The sequence below is a fragment of the Mus caroli genome, chromosome 14 (genome assembly GCF_900094665.2).
Source record: "Mus caroli chromosome 14, CAROLI_EIJ_v1.1, whole genome shotgun sequence".
Classification (NCBI taxonomy): domain Eukaryota; kingdom Metazoa; phylum Chordata; class Mammalia; order Rodentia; family Muridae; genus Mus; species Mus caroli.
This window is the reverse complement of record NC_034583.1, coordinates 48,131,517-48,135,619: the sequence shown is the minus strand read 5'-3', so window position 1 is coordinate 48,135,619 and position 4,103 is coordinate 48,131,517. Positions and strand designations below refer to the sequence as shown.

Genomic DNA, 4,103 nt, shown 5'->3' with positions numbered 1-4,103 from the left:
CACTTTGTAGACCAGGCTGGCCTCGAACTCAGAAATCCGCCTGCCTCTGCCTCCCGAGTGCTGGGATTAAAGGCGTGCGCCACCACGCCCGGCTTTCATTTGAGGTTTATAGTCGAGCTAGGCATTGAGGCGGACACCTGCAATCCCAGTACTTGGAAGGCCGAGGCAGGTGTATCTCTCTGAGTTTGGGCCACCTTGGTCCACAAAGTGAGTTCCAGAACTATATGGTAAAACCTCATCTCCAATAATAATAAAGTTCCTTCAGACATATACTGAAAAAAATTATACTGATACAAACAGCCTATACTGGTGTTGAAATAAGGTGGTAAAAAATCTAAATGAAGCAGGTCATAGTGGCACATTCCTGTAATCCACCAACTAGAAAAAGAGGCAAAAAGAATACCCCCAAAGAAGGCTGGAGAGATGGCTCAGTGGTTAAGAGCACCAACTGCTCTTCCGAAGGTCCTGAATTCAAATCCCAGCAACCACATGGTGGCTCACAACCATCCATAATGAGATCTGATGTCCTCTTCTGGTGCATCTGAAGACAGCTACAGTGTACCTAGATATAATAATAAATAAATCTTTTTTTTTTCCTTAAAAAAAAGAAGACGACCCCCAAAGACATCATGTGCTACATAGTGAACTCAAGACCAGCCTGGACCATAATCCTAGTCTAAATTAAATAAATAAATAAATACCAACTGTTAACTATTCACCCACCCCTCAGAGAGTTCCTCTATGTCGCCCAGGCGATGCTGGAACTCACTCTATAGACCAGGCTGGCCTCAAACTCACAGATTTGCTTCTGCCTCCTGAGTGCTGGGATTAAAGGTGTGCACCACCACCATCTAGCACTTTCTATTTTTTTAAAAAAAGAACTGAACAGGATTCAAGCACTTTTTATGCTTCCACTTCCAAGCAAGAAAAGGTTATTCTGACTACTCAGTTTAAACTTGAGATCTCCAACATGAGAATCATCAAGTACAGTCCAGCTGCTGATGGTGGGCTCTGTCGTCACATTGCTTTGTGTTCAGAACCTGCTTCACTAGATACTTCCCCTTATCCTTCTACGCCTAATTCTTCCTCTGCAAATTCAGAGTAAAAACAGTGTTCAGAAGGGAAAAATATTAGCTATACTACCAAGTTCTCCTGTGGATTAAATTACTTAATACAAGTTTAAAACGTTTAACACTGGGTTGGAGAGATGGCTCAACAGTTATAAAGTACTTGTTCTTACAAGGTTCAGTTTCCAGTACCCACACAGTGGCTCACAACATCCAATACCTTTTTCTGACATCCTTGGCCACGAAGTACATGTATGTCACACATACATTCACACAGGTAAAACAATCATACACATTAAAAATAAATCCAAGCCGGGCGTGGTGGCGCACGCCTTTAATCCCAGCACTCCAGAGGCAGAGGCAGGCAGATTTCTGAGTTCGAGGCCAGCCTGGTCTACAGAGTGAATTCCAGGACAGCCAGGGCTATACAGAGAAACCCTGTCCCAAAAAAACCAAAATAAATAAATAAATCCAAAGAAACCATAAGCATCTATACTTATAACACACCTTTAAAAGTTTACAAGTAGCCTGGTCTACAAAGTGAGTTCCAGGATAGCCAGGGCTACACAGAAAAACCCTGTCTCGGAAAAAAAACAAAAAACAAAAAAGTATACAAGTAACAACAGGAGCTGTACTGGGCTCAAGAGTAATATTTGGGACTAGAACTGTAGCATAGTTGGTGAAGTGCTTGCTAGCGTGCAGGAAGCTGGGTTTGATTCCCAGCACCACATAAATATAACAAGAGGACACAAGTCATAGCACTTGGGAAGTTGAGACAGAGGGATCACAAGTTCAAAGTCATTCTAGGCTACGCAACAAAAGTTCAAGGTCAACCTGGGATACATTAGATGCCATCTCAAAATAAGTGATAGGGCCTGCGAGATGGCTGAGTGGATAGAGGCGCCTGCTACATGAGCCTCACAACCTGAGTTGGATCCACCGAGCCGATTAGACAGTGAAGGGTAGAACCAACGCCAAAAGTTGTCCTGACCTACACACTGGTGCTCTGGCATGTGCACCAACACAAACACACCATGCACTCACACACTATAAAAATTTTTAGAAATCTATAAAAAGCGTGACATAATAGAGAACTGGTCAACACCAGAGATGAAAGACTAAGTAGAGGACTGCACAGGTCTAAGCAGCATCTACTTGGTAAGATGAAAACAACAGATGCAAAGAACATGAAAGATCTAGAAACACATCCACCTTCATGGTCAGATTCTGTCACTCAGATCAGGCATAAAAAGTTAAGCAGCTCTCCATAGTTGTCCATTACCAGAGGTCCATTAACCATGATGACAAGAAAAATGTCAAAAATGGTTGCATGCACTTCAAACCAAGTAACATTAATTCCCACTCTGTAACTCTAGAGGGCACCAGAAATATGCCCTCCTTCCCAACACCCCTCCTCCCCACCGGTAACGTGAGCAGCTGCAGAAGCCCGTCGTCTGGTTGCTGAGGTTGGTATTGCAGCAGCAGAAGCGATGTCTGCAGCGGTGCAAACAGCAGCGCCCACTCCCAGCTGCCTCACCAGGCATCACTGGAGTTTCTCCCCGACAGCAGCTGCCACCCAAGAGAAGGCTCCTCCCCTTAAGAACAACCAGGAGGGCCAAATCCTATAGCTGAACCCCTATAATCCAACCATGTCCTCTGTTAATAAGCAACAAATTAGAAGAAAAGGACTCACAATGGTGTTTTCCTCACTTTCTGCCAAAGATGCACCAGATAGGGTTGAACGAAATTTCTGGTCCTGGGATAAAAGAGAAGAGAGAGAAAGAGAGAGAGAGAGAGAGAGAGAGAGAGAGAGAGAGAGAAGAGGAGAGAGAAATGGATGAACACCCAATCTGGTAGGAGCACCAAGCCGATTTCACCAGGAGGAGGCAGAGAAGGGACTAAGGGGTCAAGGAGGTTTGGCCCTTCTATTATTACCCCAAAGCCCACGCAAAACGGCCTACTACTTACTACCCAAGTGGAGTGAAATATTTTATTTGGAGCCAAAACCCATGTGTAAGCCTCAATCTGCAGGGAAAGGGACCTGAGGGCACCAAGCCTGCTATGGGGTAGGGAGGGGGAAGGGCAAACATTGCCCCGACGCCAGCAAGGGACTTGTACTCCCTCGCAAGTATTACCACCACCGTTATTCCAGTCAAACTCAGCACCAATTTACAGGTAAAAACCAGTTTATGTCAACGATGGGCTGATATTGCCCATATTTGCCCCAAGCAGTTGCCCTAGGCCCGAGGTTTGCCCCCCCCTGCAGTCCGAGACCGGCAGCGCTGCCTCCCCGTCCGCCATTAGAGACCCAGCCAAACAATACGTGAGGAGCAAGAGCCGCGCAGCACAGCGCCGGGGAGGAGACCAGCGACGAAGAGGACGCCGCAAGACTCAAAAGGCACCCCTTGCCATCGAAAACTTGGGGTCTCGGTTGGACGGACAGGGTGGGAGTGCGGCCCACGGGCGGGAGGGCCAAAGAGCCCCTCCCCGACCCGCCCGCCCGCCCGCCCGCAGCACAGAAAGGAAAACACCCCGCGACCTCCGGCCGCTGCCGCCCGCACCTCGAGGCCCCCGCGCCTCTCGCCCCCGGCGACCGCCTCACCCAGGCAGCCCTGCCGCGCCCGCGCTCCCTCACCCCTCGGGCCGCACGCGAAGCCGCCCTGGACATCAGCGCGGCCCCCAGCGCACCCTCAGGCCCCGACGCAGCGGCGGCGACACCGGCCGCCGCGGGCTGCTAAGCCCGGCTCGGTGGGAGGCTCCCGACGCTGCCCTCACCCATCTCCGCCTCCCCAGTCGCCCCCGCCTCCGCCTCCCGAGGCTGCGCTGCTCCCAGCCACCCCCACTCTCCGCGGCCCTCGACAGGAAAGACGGCGGGGAGAAGCCTCACCCGGTTCTGGCTGCGGCTCCGCGGAACGAACCTCCCCTCCCCCGGCCCACCCCNCTTCGGCGACACGCACAACTCCGCTCGGTCCAGTCCCGGCTTTAGCGCTGGTGAGGAGGAGGCAGAGGAGGCGGCCGCACGGCGGGGCCCGGGGA

The 4,103-nt window shown here is 50.5% G+C and overlaps 1 protein-coding gene across 2 annotated transcripts in view; it reads right to left on the bottom strand.

The window, feature by feature from the left end:
- Positions 1–4,086, bottom strand: part of Zmym2 (zinc finger MYM-type containing 2) — a 71,761-nt gene extending 67,675 nt beyond the window's left edge. The window contains exons 1-2 of one of the 2 annotated variants that reach the window (XM_021181757.2): positions 3,955–4,086; positions 2,761–2,823 (exon numbers count right to left, since the gene is read on the bottom strand). The gene's annotated coding sequence lies outside the window, so the exon portion shown is untranslated. Of the gene's footprint in view, positions 1–2,760; positions 2,824–3,702; positions 3,921–3,954 lie in introns of those variants that run through there. The other variant, XM_029468740.1, reaches the window with a different exon arrangement.
- Between the last annotated feature and the right edge of the window lie 17 nt (positions 4,087–4,103).